The 19,088-nt window shown below is 40.8% G+C and overlaps 1 protein-coding gene across 3 annotated transcripts in view; it reads right to left on the reverse strand.

Moving 5' to 3' along the window:
- The window catches only part of cux1b (cut-like homeobox 1b), a 237,115-nt gene that overhangs the window by 167,663 nt on the left and 50,364 nt on the right, over window positions 1-19,088 (reverse strand). The window lies entirely within an intron of this gene.

Below are 19,088 nucleotides of genomic sequence, written 5' to 3' on the forward strand. Positions count from 1 at the left end.
TTATAATAATATGAAAGAAAACAGAGCTCTGGTATCGGATGGGAAAAGTATTGGTATCGGCAGATATCCGAATTCAGGTAACGGGATCGGATCAGAAGTGAAAAACTGTGGATCGGTGCATCCCTACTGCGCAAGCGTCATTTTGGAGCGTCAACAGGAGAGTGCTGAGCTCCTGTGTTGAGCTCCTGGCACCAGAAAAGATTCAAAGTTATAAAGATGTGAAAAAATAAATTACCCAGGAAAACAGAAAGGAAACACTAAATTTGACAATCTGAGCGATGGAGAGCCCTGGACTGTTGATGTTGTTTAAAAATGCAAAAGTACTATTTAGCCGATTACTCGATTAATCGCCAGAATAAGTGATAGAATACTCGATTACTAAAGTAGTAGATAGCTGCAGCCCTAGTAACAAGACTTTTCAAAACACATTTTTGAAGAATATCATCAAATTCTTATTATCAAAGTCATAATAAAAATAGAGTTTCAGTTTCAGTCGACTTTGTATCTTGTCCCATACAACCAAAAGGGGCAGATAGAACCTATTCCACTTTCCTCCTTTTCTACTCCATGATGAGGGATAATAGTATACAGTAATACCTAATGACTTGACAGAGCATAAATACCAGCATTTGTGCTGAAGCTTCTAATGGCCACCCACATACTCTAAGCAGTACATAACATGTTGGGGCCTTTGGGCTTTGAGTTGAACATTCTTTGTTTCACCTTAGCCTGAGAACAAATTATATATTTAAAAGGTTTTCTTATTTTACTGGAGAATTAATCTATTTAACTATTCGAATTATCATCAGGAGTATTTGTAAGTCCAGCCACGTCTGGTTAGAACTGTTGTGTCTGGTTTAGCAGAGGGTGGAATATGGTGTGTGCAGAGGAGAAGTAAGCAGGCTGTAATGTCTATGTGATTGCTGTAATAGCTTTGCTTGGTGTGGCTGGATTGGCCCACAGCAGCAGTCCCTGTCCTGGTTCATTTGGTCGTCTGGTCAGCTGTAAAGGCGATTGGAACAGATTGCCAACACTCCCTAGAGAGACTTCAACACGGACTTGGCCAAGAAGCCTCCCGCACACTGCTCCACACGTGTGTGCTTTCACATGAATGCACAGACAGGCCGCTGCTGTAACTTAGGGAGCCCAGTCTTTCCCGTTTCTTTTGAACTCCATTTCAAAAGAGGAAGTCTGCTAACATGTTCGCCCAATGAAATCTGGCACAGTGATCCATGTCCACACGAGGGGGGTAGGTTCAGACAAATGGAAATGAGAATTATTCCATCCTACTACTGTGGTAATATTCACTGACAACAGTCATGGGTAAATAAATCCTATTAGGACTGGACATTAGACCCAAGGTGTGTGTGTGTGTGTGTGTTCATTTTGCCTAATGAAATTTCTTCCACTCTTCTGCAGGAGGAAGAGAGGACTTCTATCTGACTAATTTGCTCTAATTACTCTAATAAGCCACAGGTGATGATACAGTGAGACTGATTAATTAAATGGGAGGCACAAATCAGACATGTCTGATTATGCCAATCATATCGACTACAGACTAAATGAGATAACAGGAGGCAGACGCACTTTAATTGACGGATCAAAACTTTATGGAATTCCTTTTGCCCTCATGGTCTGGTGATGCCGAGATAGATAGGCTAGTGGAATGACAACAAAGTTATTGTTATGTACACAGTATGAAGTCAATCTGCAGCTGCCTTACTGCTATGGTGACCAGAAATGTAGAGCAGAGAAGAAAACACTGGACAAGAATTAGCTTCCAAGCGTGATCTTCCATTCTCTCCAACTTCTGGTACTATGACTGTTAGAAACTTTGTTTACATCTAGTTCCCACTCACACATGCCAAGTAATCCACCACTCTGCGATTTGTCCAAACATAATGTCTCTTAAGTGTTACGCATTTGGTCCACGTTGTTCACATTTATTTAACAGAACCAGTCTGAGATGCTAGGAAATAGTAGACAAAAGCAATCATTTCTACTCTGTGCAAGCAACATATTAGTCATAAGACAGATAATACAAGAATATAACAGGATAATATGTTAAAGGTGCATTGTGGCGTTTTCAGTAACTTCTAGCTGTGAGGTTTCAGACTGCAAACAACCCAATACCCTACCTTTACCCCTCCCCTTCCAAGCATGCCCCCATGTGTGTGCTCGTGCTCATGAATGAGCATTTTGCCATGCTGAAACAGAGACATAACATACTGAAGACAACAGGGCTGACCGGCTGAGCTATGCCACATACCGCACAAAAAAGCTCATTTACAGGAGCAGATTGGGCAAACTCTAAATGATGCTGTGAAGTGCTTTTATCGCCGTATGCATTGCTGATTGATTGGCGTTTAACTAATGTTATCTAACGTGAGTCCCACTACATCCACCAAAGAAAAAAAATACCAAACTACAGTTACATTTTTCAGTAATGTTAGCTTGCCTGTACAGTAGGTTGAAAGACAACTCAGAGTTGATTTTGATCCCAATAATCAAATGACAGTGCCTCAAATTCTTAAGCCACGTCTATGTCGATCAGTGTTTTCACCCAACGTCATGCTTTTTCCTATTTGGCCTGACAGGATTTAGCAAATAAAAAATTAAACCAAAAAAAGTTTTAAGTCTTATTTGGAGTTTGTGTTGTGCTGTGAGCTGCTTGGTTGTTCATGTTAGCTGAATCTATATTGTTAGCCGCACAACTGATTCTGGAATACAAACTGCAATCCTCTTTGGCTACACTGTACAGAGCAAGACACTCAGGAGCACCCATAAATTATACCACCCATGTAAGCATATTTGGGACATTGTGTAAAATATTAATAAAAACAGAATACAATGATTTGCAAATCCTCTTCAACCTATATTCAATTGAATACACCACTAATACAAGATATTTAATGTTCAAACTGATAAACTTTATTGTTTTTGTGCAAATATTTGCTCATTTTGAAATGGATGCCTGCAACACATTTCAAAAAAGCTGGGACAGTGGTATGTTTACAACTGTGTTACATCACCTTTCCTTCTAACAACACTCAATAAGCGTTTGGGAACTGAGGACACTAATTGTTGAAGCTTTGTAGCTGGAATTCTTTCCCATTCTTGCTTGATGTACGACTTCAGTTGTTCAACAGTCCTGGGTCTCCGTTGTCGTATTTTGTGCTTCATAATGAGCCACACATTTTCAATGGGCGACAGGTCTGGACTGCAGGCAGGCCAGTCTAGTACGCACACTCTTTTACTACGAAGCCACGCTGTTGTAACACGTGCAGAATGTGGCTTGGCATTGTCCTGCTGAAATAAGCAGGGACGTCCCTGAAAAAGACATTGCTTGGATGGCAGCATGTGTTGCTCCAAAACCTGGATGTACCTTTCAGCATTGATGATGACCAGTTTTATTTGTTATTATCTATCGTCCACCTGGTCGTTACTGTGAGTTTCTCTGTGAATTTTCAGACCTTTTGTCTGACTTAGTGCTTAGCTCAGATAAGATAATTATAGTGGGCGATTTTAATATCCACACAGATGCTGAGAACGACAGCCTCAACACTGCATTTAATCTATTATTAGACTCTATCGGCTTTGCTCAAAAAGTAAATGAGTCCACCCACCACTTTAATCATATCTTAGATCTTGTTCTGACTTATGGTATGGAAATAGAAGACTTAACAGTATTCCCTGAAAACTCCCTTCTGTCTGATCATTTTTTAATAACATTTACATTTACCCTGATGGACTACCCTGCAGTGGGGAATAAGTTTCATTACACTAGAAGTCTTTCAGAAAGCGCTGTAACTAGGTTTAAGGATATGATTCCTTCTTTATGTTCTCTAATGTCATATACCAACACAGAGCAGAGTAGCTACCTAAACTCTGTAAGGGAGTTAGAGTATCTCGTCAATAGTTTTACATCCTCTTTGAAGACAACTTTGGATGCTGTAGCTCCTCTGAAAAAGAGAGCTTTAAATTAGAAGTGTCTGACTCCGTGGTATAACTCTCAAACTCGTAGCTTAAAGCAGATAACCCGTAAGTTGGAGAGGAAATGGCGTCTCACTAATTTAGAAGATCTTCACTTAGCCTGGAAAAAGAGTTTGTTGCTCTATAAAAAAGCCCTCCGTAAAGCTAGGACATCTTCTACTCATCACTAATTGAAGAAATAAGAATAACCTCAGGTTTCTTTCAGCACTGTAGCTAGGCTGACAAAGAGTCAGAGCTCTATTGAGCTGAGTATTCCATTAACTTTAACTAGTAATGACTTCATGACTTTCTTTGCTAACAAAATTTTGACTATTAGAGAAAAAATCACTCATAACCATCCCAAAGATGTATCGTTATCTTTGGCTGCTTTCAGTGATGCCGGTATTTGGTTAGACTCTTTCTCTCCGGTGTTCTGTCTGAGTTATTTTCATTGGTTGCTTCGTCCAAACCATCGGCATGTTTATTGGACCCCATTCCTGCCAGGCTGCTCAAGGAAGTCTTACCATTATTTAATGCTTCAATCTTAAATATGATCAATCTATCTTTGTTAGTTGGTTATGTACCACAGGCCTTTAAGGTGGCAGTAATTAAACCATTACTTAAAAAGCCATCACTTGACCCAGCTATCTTAGCTAATTATAGGCCAATTTCCAACCTTCCTTTTCTCTCAAAGATTCTTGAGAGGGTAGTTGTAAAACAGCTAACTGATCACCTGCAGAGGAATGGTCTATTTGAAGAGTTTCAGTCAGGTTTTAGAATTCATCATAGTACAGAAACAGCATTAGTGAAGGTTACAAATGATCTTCTTGTGGCTTCGGACAGTGGACTTATCTCTGTGCTTGTTCTGTTGGACCTCAGTGCTGCTTTTGATACTGTTGACCATAAAATTTTATTACAGAGATTAGAGCATGTCATAGGTATTAAAGGCACTGCGCTGCGGTGGTTTGAATCATATTTGTCTAATAGATTACAGTTTGTTCATGTAAATGGGGAATCTTCTTCACAGACTAAAGTTAATTATGGAGTTCCACAAGGTTCTGTGCTAGGACCAATTTTATTCACTTTATACATGCTTCCCTTAGGCAGTATTATTAGACGGTATTGCTTAAATTTTCATTGTTACGCAGATGATACCCAGCTTTATCGATCCATGAAGCCAGAGGATACACACCAATTAGCTAAACTGCAGGATTGTCTTACAGACATAAAGACATGGATGACCTCTAATTTCCTGCTTTTAAACTCAGATAAAACTGAAGTTATTGTACTTGGCCCCACAAATCTTAGAAGCATGGTGTCTAACCAGATCGTTACTCTGGATGGCATTTCCCTGATCTCTAGTAATACTGTGAGAAATCTTGGAGTCATTTTTGATCAGGATATGTCATTCAAAGCGCATATTAAACAAATATGTAGGACTGCCTTTTTGCATTACGCAATATCTCTAAATCAGAAAGGTCTGTCTCAGAGTGATGCTGAAAAACTAATTCATGCCTTTATTTCCTCTAGGCTGGACTATTGTAATTCATTATTATCAGGTTGCCCTAAAAGTTCCCTAAAAAGCCTTCAGTTGGTTCAGAATGCTGCAGCTAGAGTACTGACGGGGACTAGCAGGAGAGAGCATATCTCACCCGTGTTGGCCTCTCTTCATTGGCTTCCTGTTAATTCTAGAATAGAATTTAAAATTCTTCTTCTTACTTATAAGGTTTTGAATAATCAGGTCCCATCTTATCTTAGGGACCTCGTAGTACCATATTACCCCATTAGAGCGCTTCGTTCTCAGACTGCGGGCTTACTTGTAGTTCCTAGGGTTTGTAAGAGTAGAATGGGAGGCAGAGCCTTCAGCTTTCAGGCTCCTCTCCTGTGGAACCAGCTCCCCAATTTCAGATCAGGGAGACAGATACCCTCTCTACTTTTAAGATTAGGCTTAAAACTTCCTTTTCGCTAAGGCTTATAGTTAGGGCTGGATCGGGTGACCCTGGACCATCCCTTGGTTATGCTGCTTTAGACGTAGATTGTGGGGGGTTCCCATGATGCACTGTTTCTTTCTCTTTTTGCTCCGTATGCATCACTCTGCATTTAATCATTAGTGATCGATCTCTGCCCCCTTTCACGGCATGTCTTTTTCCTGTTTTTTTCCCTCAGCCCCAACCAGTCTCAGCAGAAGACTGCCCCTCCCTGAGCCTGGTTCTGCTGGAGGTTTCTTCCTGTTAAAAGGGAGTTTTTTCCTTCCCACTGTTGCCAAGTGCTTGCTCATAGGGGGTCGTTTTGACCGTTGGGGTTTTTCATAATTATTGTATGGCCTTGCCTTACAATATGGAGCGCCTTGGGCAACTGTTTGTTGTGATTTGGCGCTATATAAGAAAAAGTTGATTGATTGATTGATGATGCCATCACAGATATGTAAGTTGACCATGCCGTGGGCACTAACACACCCACATACCATCACAGAGCTGGCTTTCGCAATCTGGATGGTCTTTTTCCTTTTTTTGTCCGGGAGGACACGATGTCCATGATTTCCAAAAACAATTTGAAATGTGGACCTCAGACCACTTTGCGTCTGTCCATTTCAAAGAGCTCGGGCCCAGAGAAGCAGCAGTGTTTCTGGATGTTGTTGATGTATGGCTTTCACTTTGCATGGTAGTTTAACTTGCACTTGCCCACGCGGTAAGATCCTTTACACAATGACGTCGGTTTTTAATGCAGTGCCACCTGAGGGATTGAAGGTCATGGGCATTCAATGTTGGTTTTCGGCCTTGCAGCTTACGTGTAGAAAGTTCTCCAGATTCTCTGAATCTTCTGATTATATTATGGACTGTAGATGATGGAATCCCTAAATTCCTTGCAATTGAACATTGAGAAACATTGTTCTTAAACTGCTGAACTATTTTTCTCACGCAGTTGTTCACAAAGTGGTGATCCTCACCCCATCGTTGCTTGTGAACGGCTGAGCCTTTTGGGGATGCTCTTTTTATACCCAATCATGACACTCATCTGTTTGCAATTAACCTGTTCACCTGTGGAATGTTCCAAACAGGTGTTCTTTGAGTATTCATCAACTTTCCCAGTCTTTTGTTGCCACTGTCCCAGCTTTTTTGAAATGTGTTGCAGACATCCTTTTCAAAATGAGGAAATATTTGCACAAAAACAATAAAGTTTATCAGTTTGAACATTAAATATCTTGTCTTTGTGGTGTATTCAATTCAATATAGGTTGAAGAGGATTTGCAAATCATTGTATTCTGTTTTTATTTACATTTCACACAACGTCCCAACTTCATTTGAATTGGGGTTGTATAACCCCATTCCTTAGAATGAGAAGAGTACACAGGTTATCGACAATCAAAAAGTCAGAGAATCACTTAATTTTTGGATGAGGTTACAATCTGTTCAGATATAGGCACAAAAACTGATTAACAAATGTAAAAAAAGCTTCATAATGCACCTTTAAATTAAAACATTTCTGCAATTTCTGCATTCAAGTGTGGGAAGCCCTTTTACATACTTTGCACTTGGCAACACAACACAGATGTTTAAGAGATGAAGTTTTCGCTGCTGCCAGCACAGTCACTAATCTTTCCTTTTATCTCTGCCAAGTCTGAGGCTGTTATGTGGTTATGATAGTAAACAGTAAAGGCGTCTCGATGGATGTTCTCATCTGATATCAGCGAGGCCTACCTTTCAAACTCCCCCTCCATCTCTTCTCACTGTATACCACGTCCTATGCAGCCGAGTGTTCTGCACATCTAGCCTACTGTGTGGGGTGGAGTCGCAAGGTGGCCGGCTCAGTCAGGAGTGACAGCCACGCTTGCTACGACATGGTACACGATCACAGATCACAGGCACGCCCCCTCAAAACACAGCGCAACAGCATCACAGATAAGAGACTACAATGCTGGCTGGCTGGCTGTCTGCCTGCCTCTGAGAGAGCAGGGTGCAGAACTCTAAATGCGCCAGCAGATGCTGTTTTCATAAACCACAGAGGGTTTGAAGACGCAAGACATATCCTCTGGAATGTCTTTAGTCAAAGCCACAAACTTTTCTTTACAACAACCTAGAAATAGCTTTACTGTGACAACTGAGATATAAATACTCAGTGTATCTATACATGTGCATAGGTATGTTTAGTGTGGTAGGAGGCGGGCGTTAGCGTACCATTTTCAGAGTCTAACAAGACACTTGTTGTCCCTGAGCATTTTGCTCCTGATTTTGAACACAGAATCTATATCTACCAACAGCAGAGGAGCTGTCAAGACTCACCTCACTGACGCAAACCTGGATCAAAAACAGCCTTTTTACACGGCAGCCTCTTCAATACTGATCTGTGTTCTCAGCTGAGAGACTGGTTGTTGTTTTATCTCCCAAACATTCAAGCCTTAACTCTCCTGAAGCTCACCAAGAGCAAGTTATTATTTTGCCCGACCTATTGTCTAGTGAGGGGTTCGCAGGCCAGGCCTGAGTCTAAATACAAATATAATGAGACTTAGATGGCTTCTGGCATTCGGGAAGTGCAGCTCACTTGGTCTCATTTTGTAGAGTTCGAATTTAGCTGGAGGCCTGTGTCACAAAGGGTGAGTGGTGTGGAGTGTGCAATAGGAGGAGAGGAGTATGGTGATATGCTGGGGCGTAATGCATTGGTGAAAGGGCAAGATTTTTCATCCCTGCGTTTACAGGGTGGAACGGTTAGGATATTGAGATGTGAGATAGGATCAGAGGGTAGTGAGCTGTTTCAGCTACGATAAAGGCCACGCATTACAAACAGAGCGCAGATATAGAGAGAGAGAAAGAGAGAGAGAAGGAAACAGAGGGAGTATCACACCTCTCATCCCTGAATTAATGTGTCCATTCTGCCCAGGAAGCCATTCTGTGCCAGCAAAAGGAGATTGGGGAAGGATTGAGTGTGTAGATATGGACTTAAAAAAAAATGGAAACTGTGATCATGGAGAGGGACGATGGGGATTAATCAAGTCTGGAAGAAGAAGAGGGCCTCTCCAGGCTCTGTAGCACATATACAATCCTGGGTCCCAAGGGACTCAGGCAGGCAGTTTTACACCACTACGATTCGTTTATATGTCATCACAATGCACATACAAGTAACCACTGCGGATTCACATCAGGGTCACAGGAGCAGGCTAGCTAAGGGTATACATTAAACATCCACTCATCATCCCACTCTGCTATACAAGATAGAAATTTCTGGCCTTGTAAGTCCCTTTCAATAATAGAGTAGTGGCCAGAAAACTAAATAGGTTAAGAGTGTAATAGTCACAATTTTGTTGGTCATTTTATTCATGTAATGCATCTTTTCTTTTTAACAATACGTCTTCCCTCACTATGATTTACTATTTAGGGGCATCCATTTACATTTGTCAAGGAGTTAATGGTTTCGTTGCTGTATGTCTGTCTGGCAGTCAGATGAACATTTTGAATTTCATGTAAATTTGAGTAAATTTAGCCCAAGGAAGAGGGGGGGGTTAAATTTTGGTGGATAATTGATCAACTGCAAATGCATATCTTCCCATGGTGTGCTGCCATGTGTGAAGTTTCATTGAAATCCACTAATCGGTTGACGAAGACTTGCACAGACATGAGTCTTGTAAAATCCCTTTCCCCACCTCAGATTTTTCTTTGCACACGGCATAAAAAAAATAAGAAAAATAAAATAAAAATTCTGGCTTTGTCCTCCCTCCAGTGTCATTACCATGCAAAAAACTCTCTCTTTCATTTGGTTAGACTTTTGAAATTCCATTTCACAACCAATTTTATGCTATTGGCATAGTTTCAAGGTAAAGGCCAAAGATCAGCATCACGCATGTGCCTCTGGAACCTTAAATTTCTGTTCTGCATGATGCTGTTTTTCCTTGTTTTAATTTAGATTTGTCTGTCTGTTGTATCCCATAATTTCCCAAACGCCTGGTGATGACACATCAGCATGAGATGTGATACAGCCTGTAAAAGCAGCATGCTGCCTTCTATGCATAAATTAATAGCACATATCAAACTGCTCCTTTGAGGCAGCTATATAAAAACTCTGGGTCCAGCTCACACTGTCACACTTTGTTAACGTGGCCAAGCCTGCTGACTGAGTTTGACACCCCTGGTCTATATGATCAACATCAACAGAGCATCTCCTGAGGCCAAGTCTTACTCAGCCTTTATGAGCAAGTTTTCTGCTCTGTTTGCATGACTTTTGAGAGGAAAGGCAGAGAAACAGAGCGGGAAAGAGAATGAGCATAGCTAATCCTCACAGTAATGACAGAATAATTATCTTGTGTTAGCCTAAGTAATGGGTTGTAATTACGGCATTTTTTTTTCTGCGTTGAGAGAATGTGATATAAAGCTTTTACACAGTGAAAGATGAGGAACTGAGCTCAGTGAGAAGGAGGATGGAGCATGTGTAAGAGCCGGGGCTCTTTTTATTGATTGATCCAAACATCAAAGAAACCACTGGAGTAAAGGGGGTGGGGGGAGTGAAGGACAGCTAAAAGCTATTTGGAGCCTTCGCTGCATAAAAGACTTGACCTGTTCCACACAGCCTACATATCAGAAACATCAAACACCAATCAATAGACCAAAGCGGTCAACTCAACAAACCGTCACCCTACTAAAACATCAAAACCCCAGCCCAAGCGTCAGATGATAGGCTACACTCAGCTTATCCATTACCATCAGATAAAGAGGAGATAAAACACAGAGCCTAATCCTTTCATGTGTCGTGACAGCCACAGCAGCCTCCAAGGCATTCCTTCAGTCTGGCTCTCAAATAGTTTTATGGCGGAAGGCAGCCATTCAGCCAGCCAGCCAGTCAGGGCTGTTCTGCTCTGTTTGTCTTATTTCACAGTTTACATGCTGTTTTATAGGTAGTTATTATGGTCACCATGGTGATGCCATACGTTTTTTATGGTCTTTTTGGGCTGAGGGCAGAGAGTGTGTAACAAATGAAAAACACAACATACACATGAAAACAAAGGCTCACAAAACACACTCCCACTGTGGAAAGGACTCCTCTCTCCCTCCCTCCCCCCCTCTTTATCAGCATCACTAAATGCCTATCTCCCTGCACTCTGCCCTCATGTGAAACACTGGAATACGCTAATGCAGAATTGTCCCCTCATTCAATCCTGGAGCGATCAGGAGGGCCTCCTGGAAGTTGGGGCCTCTGGGCCTATAATAACCGTACCCGCTGAACTCAGGGTCAGACCAGCAGTCAGCGGATGAGCCTGTGTCTACTAAACACACAGTCCCTTCCCCCTTCCCCTTCCTGAAAAGGACTTTACTTTTTAAAAATGAGGGAGCAAGCTCCAGCGCTTAGCGGTGTACATTAAGTTTCAGCACCACACGTATAGTCAGGTTTTGTTGTTTTGTTTTGTTTTTTTTCTTAGCTTTAAGTTTCTTGGCACACATGCGCATTTCTCTCCTCAAGTGGAGAATGCAACCTGACTGGCAAGTCAGAAGCATACCACAAATACTATACAAATAATGAATGTTTATGAGTTCAATGGTACGAATATTTCATGAGGTGAAGGCCGGAACATACCATTCAACGAGGCGAAGCAGAGGTGAATGGTATGTTCCCATGTTGTGTGGGCTGCCTGAAGAGGGAGGTGTACTGTCTGGCCCACCACCACCAGAGGTCGCTGCCGCCTCACTAGGAGCAGCCGGGGTGACAGCTGACACTCATCACCCTGTGACAGCTGTCACCACTCATCTGATCTGCATCGGTATATCAGCAAGACGTCCTCTCCACCTCTTTGCCGAGATATCGTTTCTACCTGAAAGGTAATATCCTCAGCCTGACTGCTTGATAGAAAGCCTTTTTGTTGTGATTTTGTGAGTGATAACAGACTTTTTCTCCACGAGAGGTGGAGGTAGCTTCCCATGCCGTGCAGATTGCTGGGTGCAGACGCACCCACGTTTAATTGTGTTTTTGTTCCTCGCCAGCCAGTACCAGGTCCGCACACGCGGAGGCAGTGGCCACCTGGGAGGTTCGGGACCTTGGCGGCTCCAGTATTCCCGGGGTCTGGTGGCGGAGGAAATCGTTTGTGGTTCCGGTTCTGCTTTTGGACAGGCGTTCTCCTATCTTCGAGCCTGCCCACACGAACCTGTAATTGACCCTTTGATCTATTGTGGAATCTGTGTGTTTGTTGTGCACGTTCGCAACAGTAAAGGTGTTATTTGACCTATTCTATTGTCCGTTCATTTGCGCCCCCTGTTGTGGGTCCGTGTACTTAACTTTTCCCAACATTCCAGCTTTTGCTGAATTAAATATTTGTTCCATTAAAGAAATGTAAAAACATTCATTATTTGTTTATATGATGCCCTAAAATAGTTCCTTGTCATTTGATATTACATAAATTTCTAAACAACAGAAATGGGGCTATCATTTTGGTATGCACTGCATTGACTTTGTGTACTTCCAAAAAAAAACAAAAAGTTTGTGTGCTTCCTCATTCCAACGAAAATCACATCAGAAATTTGTTCATCTTTGGTTGCTCACTGTTGCTCTGACATCAACAATCCAACAGAAACTTTAAATAGGAGTCCAAAAATAATTCTGACGATGTCATCCGCGATGCCGTGCACCAACTTCGTGTACTTCAAAAAAAACAAAAAAACTGTATACCTCCTCAGTGCAGTGAAAAAAAAATCACGGCAGAAATTAGTGCAGCATTTCATTCTAACTTCCTCCTAACACCTCTTCATGCCTCCAGATGGCTTACAGCGCAGTGGATTTATTTTGTGCGCGCGTGTGTGTTTGGAGAATTAGCAATATCAATTAACTCCTCTAAATTGAGCGTAGTCTCTGGACTTTTGCCAAGCTGGCTGCACCTCCATTCAGTAGACAGGGACATGGTGCCGGCTGCACATCAGACACGGGGGCGATGTGAGTGGCCCGCTTCGGCGTTTACCGAGCAATAAGCGCAGCGGAGGCAGAAAGCAAGGCGTCGGGGAAGAACGTCGCCCAGCTGTCAATGTCACCGCTAATCTGAGCATGCAGAGCTGTATCTCACATTCATGCAGCTCACTTTGGATGCTGAAACCAGGATGTGTATAACAGTAACATTACTAACAGATAAAATCAATTTCAATGCGGGATCGGACTGAAGACGTGAGCGCGTTGTCTTCATCCCGACGTCATGTACAAACTGTTTTCACGGAGGGGCTAAATGTTAGCTGCAATTTGTCATTTTTAAACGAAGATTTCTCCGTCTGAATTACAAATTTGGGCTGCAGATTTACTTTACTGCATTCATAAGGGTCTTATAAATACATATCAGCCTATTTTCTTTCTGAGATCTGACCACATTTATTTCAATGCAGGTCTACTTTAAAGTGTGTATCCTTTTTCTTCCTGTTAGCTGCAGGATCAGTGAGTGGATTTTTTTTAAATACACAAACACACTGCTTCACTTTAAATACATTATAACTCTATTTCAGATGATCACCACAGATCCACTATCTCTTAAAAGGCTTATTTTACTCAGTGTGCCACATTTCAAAAGTTGTGGCTTCTGCTGCTACATTGACACCAGTCGTCTTCTCCAATTTTTGTGGAACTTCCACAACACGCTTTCTACAGTAGAAGCATTGCAGCGTCACATACAAGCCCGGCATATGTACTTTTCAGGAATTTTCCGTGTATCCTGAAAAATCTGGGAAAGATATTCATCGCAATATATGTTGTATGGACAAAAAAAAAAAACAACTCAATGTCAATTTTTTTCAATATCACGCAGCCCTACTGATGTATGACATTTGCAGAACTACACAGAAAAAAGTAAGACAAAAATAGCTGGAACAACAAGTGCACAATAATTGTTTTAAGGCATACAGCTAGAGAGCAGCTACTGCATACAGTACACACAAAGCCAGCAGCCTACATGACATACACCACCAGCCACCACCACGAGGGAACACACTGTGGTAAATCCAAACTCACTGAAGAGCTCTTAATGATTCACAGATTAAACCTACATGAAACAACATACCTATCCAGATGATTGCAATGTCTCACTGGCACAAACTAATTCTGTCAGAACAATACTCAGGTTGATGTCAGCTCCTGATTGACATGAGTGGTTCTTTCAGTTGCTTAGACTGAACCAAGTTTTGATGGTCTCAGATGAGGCCCTACTAGAAGACGAAAAAGTTGCAGTTCCTTGACTGACCGCTTGAGACCGGCTCCAAAGCGAGCAGGTTCACATTCAATTCCATGTTAAAATGGTCCAACTTCAGAGCAGAAATAACATGTTACAGCCCGGTACCAAAAAAAAAAAAAAAAACCCCCAAAAAACAAAACAAAACAAAAAAACTGTTTTGGTAGCTACAGATACATATTATTCTTAACTTAAACACAAGCTGTTTTAAGCTATAAAGTTATGTATAAATGGGGACATGGTCACTTTGCGTGACAGCTGCTGAGCCAGCTCAACCTCTCACTGTGTTGTTTTTTCCACTCGATGTGACTGCTAGCTGTTTTGGAGGTTTATGTCTGTTTCATTTGGAGTATTTTATTACAATCTCCTGAAATATATGGCTAGTTGTGTAGTGATACGTCCTAATGGAAGCCAGTAGTGTATATACTGTAGGATGGCACAGACTGTTTGCTTTTAACGGGATCCATTCATGTGAACACACAGCTGATTTTCTCTGCTCACTCTTTGATTCCACTGCAACTCTACACAGAGATTTAATTAGTCATTACCTTTAAAGACAATTCACCAGGACAACAAATCTGCATTTGTGCACAATTATGGTCAAATCAATTATAGTACCTGTATGAACAAACATGACAGGAATGCACTGTGACTTGAAATGTATCGTGATCTTGAAACCATGGTTAGTACGGAACCATGAGGGGAGTATAATGCCGTTACACCCCTAAGAGACAGACAGGGCCATTACCACAGCCTCTTCAAGCCTAGGGGCGAGGCTAAAAAGGTTAAAGCGTGAATTTCCTCAAATCTTTGGAAAACCCAAATACTCACTGGACATCTATTAAAACCAAATACACAATGATCGGAAAACTGCTGCTAACTGCGATGCATTTTTCTCACTCACAAGTTTTCACTGTTCCATTCTTTCCATGGTTCACAAAACAAGTTCAAGTTCAAGGAGGCTAAACCTGTCAAAGAGGAGACAGATGGTGAAGTCGTCATCTGTTAGCTAGAAAGGTTAGACCAGTCAGACAGTCAGGTCACACTGAGGTCAGCGAGGCCAGACCACCTCTGAACTCTGACTCCAATCTGACAGCTGTTCGGGTTAAAGGTCAGGATGGGGTTAAGGTACTGTCTGAGACTGTTCAATGAATTTAACAGATGCAAAACTGCCTCATTTTCACAGAATTTCCCATGTTTCAGAAGGCAAACTCTTGGGCTGGCAAGATTTTTGCAGCAACAACAAGTTTCGAGTGGTCAAATTCAAACATTCCGATAACTTCATGTCTCCAATTTAAATTAGAAGCAAGATGCCTTTGGATGACTACACCATTCCACAACTGAACAGATGCACACACAAAATGTCTACAGTTACTTAATAGTTCACAAGTTCTTCTGACTGAACAAATTTCTGCTCGCACAAAACTACAAAAGTGTGCAACGCAGCAAACACACAGAACAATTCTGTTTAAAACAGAAAATGGATGTATCCAATATACACACATACACCTGTGAATACAGGGTAGTTGAATCATCATAATCAGTGGTAGTTTTGTGCTGAGCCCAGCCACCAGACTGTTATTTTTAGAGGGCTGACACAGAAGCAGGCCGTCCATTTACTGTGTGAGCTCCAGGAGGACCATCACAAGCTCTCATTGAATTTACACTACCAAAATGAGAAGACTCGATATAAACACTGTGGAGGTATGAACATTTGCATAAATGATGTTTGCTAAGAATCAGACTCAGTAATGGAGTTGCTACATAACATGAGGCTCCTTATAACTGAAGGTGGTGGTTGAAAATGCTAACCCTCACACACAATTTCTCAACAACCTCTCTTACAAACCTTTAAAGTAACAGTCCATTCAGATTTTTATGATTTAAAAGATTTTCTTCAACATCATTATAATTTTAGTTTTTCATACTTGAACTGAGGATTCATAATCTTATGCCACCAATAGGAATGGGAATCTTTAGGCACCTCAACATTTGATTACAATTCAAAGGGATGCCATTCGATTATAAAACAGTTATAAGTGCATCTATTGTTTTAGGCAGGATTTCAAATTTCTCACAACAAAACCACTTGGTACATTTTACAGCAAATTTATTTGTAAAGAGCTACAAAGAATTTACTTCCAATACATTATTTAACAGCTTAGCCATATGTGCACCCAAGTAGCTGTCATTCACTGATTCTAAATTCTAAATTCGGAGGAGCTGTTGCCACCTCAGCTTCCACTGCCTGTACCTAAGTGTGGGTTTACGTATGTGACCGACACCACTGTGGACTTTTACGATGCCAGCAAAGTAAAAAACAAAAAAAAATTATGTACACTTTGTTGCAGTTGTTGCAGTGCATGGGCATGTGCACACAGGTTGTGCTGCATGAATGCATGTTGTATGTGTGTCAGACTAATTAAAACAGGAATAGTGATGGGTTTTATCGATATCGATGCCATTATCGATTCTGCTTATCGATCCGATTCCTTATCGATTCCCTTATCGATACCTTGTGAATTTTGTACTAAAAGTAGGCTTTACAGGTTTTCTATGTATTTCCTTGAGTCTTAAAGTAAATAAATATGAAATTAGTCACTGTATCCTTGATCTCTGGACATAAATAAAAATAAACAAAACTGTGTTTCACTTTGAAGTTATTAATTCAGACTGAATTCTATCGTTCTATCTTGACTCGTCAGAGAGCCGCGCAACGTTTGGAGCTGTGTGAACAGAACGGAGGATGATTCTCGTTTCTTTCTCGCAACAAGACAGGAGGCCCACTTAGTAACTTTAATCCGCACAAAAGTGAATCACAACTCATATTCAGGGATGAAAGTGGTGAAAAACAAAAAAAGCTGAACCCCAAAATTACCCCCCAACACCACCTGCACGAAAATGTTTGAATTCTAGAAGCTCTCAAATGCAATCTGGAACTATTCCAGACAATAAACTGGAGTGAGTGCTGAATCCATTTAGGTGAGAAAAAAAAAATACAACTTTCCTTATACAAATTCATTCCAGTAGTATTCTGCTCTTACTAGGATGCAGCAGTTTTCTAGTTTGGCAGATAGTTCTGGAGAAATCACTGAAGAAATTAACAAACTGAAAATATGGTTTGACCGAAACAAACTGTCATTAAACTTAAATAAGACAGGGATGAAATGGAGGTGTGAGAGTCACTAGGTGTTCACAGGAAACAATTATTTCTGTATGTATTTATTTATTTATGTTAGTTGATATTATATATTTTCTGTTGTATTTCTATTCAGGTTCTTTTTGTCTCTTTCTCTAAATTGTATATAATAATCATTAGATTATTAATATATAAGCAAAAATAAATTTAAGGAATATTACAATTTGAAAACAAATGCACCTGAACGTGATGACGGCTGCAATTGCTAAATGCTAACTTTTAACATTGAAAATGCCATAGACATGCTAAAGGCGTTAGCATCGCTCCCATTTTAAGTTATAAATACATCTATCAACTGTTTCAGAAGACCATAACAGGTCGGTTTAACATAGAAAAGGTAAATAATACTCACAGACGTATGCTCTTTAGGGTTTTAGCAGGGGAAAATTAAGCGAAAGAAAGAACTAAACGAAGCAATCGAGGAAGCATTGCTTCAATCTGCGAACCACGCTTCGATTGGTTCAAGGTTCAAAGCAAAGCCGCGCTGCAGAAAAGTTGATTAAGGACCCGCTGCAGGGTCTGTAATCAATGTAGAGAAATGATCATTTTCCTGACAAACACCCGCCAAAACAATGGTCACTCTGAAGGACCGATAACAGAATCGTTAAGCACAAAGCTCATTGATGTTGGTGGATCGAATCATTTCTTAACAATACCCGAAAGGAACCGCTTCTCGATACCCATCCCTAAACAGGAATGTGCATCGTGATCATGGCGAAACATTGCTGCACTGCTGATATAGCAGCTGAAATTGCACATAACATTGGCATCCATTTCTTTAAATCAATATATGGACAAAATATACTGATATAATATACGCTATGTATTCTATATAATCTTGTAACGACATTATCAATGTATTCTTTGTTTATTGTTCTTTCCGATCACAATACTAACACTTTCCTTTCCTTGCAACAGTCATCTCCTACTGTGCCCCTACTCTCTGGAACGATCTACCTGCAGCTATAAGGCAGTCTGACACGATGGAGACTTTTAAATCAAGACTGAAGACCCACTTTTTAGACTGTTATCATTAATTTATTCTGTTTTTATGTTTGCCTTGTAATGTCTTTTTATTCTACTGTGTTTTACCTTTTTATTGTGCCCTTTTTGATCTTAAATTTACTCTGTGTTGAATTGTGTGTTATGTGAAGCGCCTTGGGGCGACTCTGTTGTGAGATGGCACTATATAAATTAATAAATTGAAATTGAATTAAATTGAATTGTACAATGTAACAGCATGTGAGTATTATTATTACTATTAATATTATTATTACTACCACCGTCCAGTGTGGTTTTAACCATAAATAGTTGCAATTTGCAATTAGTGTCAAAGGTGGCGGTGCAGCACCTTTATGTACATTACCACTTACTAGCCATTCAAAACTAAAGAGGAACACTAAACTTTTGGGCTGTTTCTTTTTTTTCTTTTTCTTTTTTTTTTAAAGACTAAATGTTAAAATAAGCTTTAGTAGAGACTTCCGGTAATTGCGGCACTTTGAGCAGTCGTGTTTTTTCTGTGCTCGGTTGCACTTTCTGTAAATACTGATTAGAATCCACAACTAAGCTTTAAATTTGGCACAAACTGTGTACGGGCGAACAGAGAGTGCAAATATGCCGAAAAATTTGAGACCCAGGCATATTACGACCTAAAGTATTAACGAGCCAAACGAGGAGGTGGCTGCAGGCGGAGAGGACCAGGAAGCAGGCTCCGCTCATGTGAAGTCTGTGTCCGAGACG

Source organism: Thalassophryne amazonica, chromosome 4 (assembly GCF_902500255.1).
Source record: "Thalassophryne amazonica chromosome 4, fThaAma1.1, whole genome shotgun sequence".
In the NCBI taxonomy this organism is placed as follows: Eukaryota; Metazoa; Chordata; class Actinopteri; order Batrachoidiformes; family Batrachoididae; genus Thalassophryne; species Thalassophryne amazonica.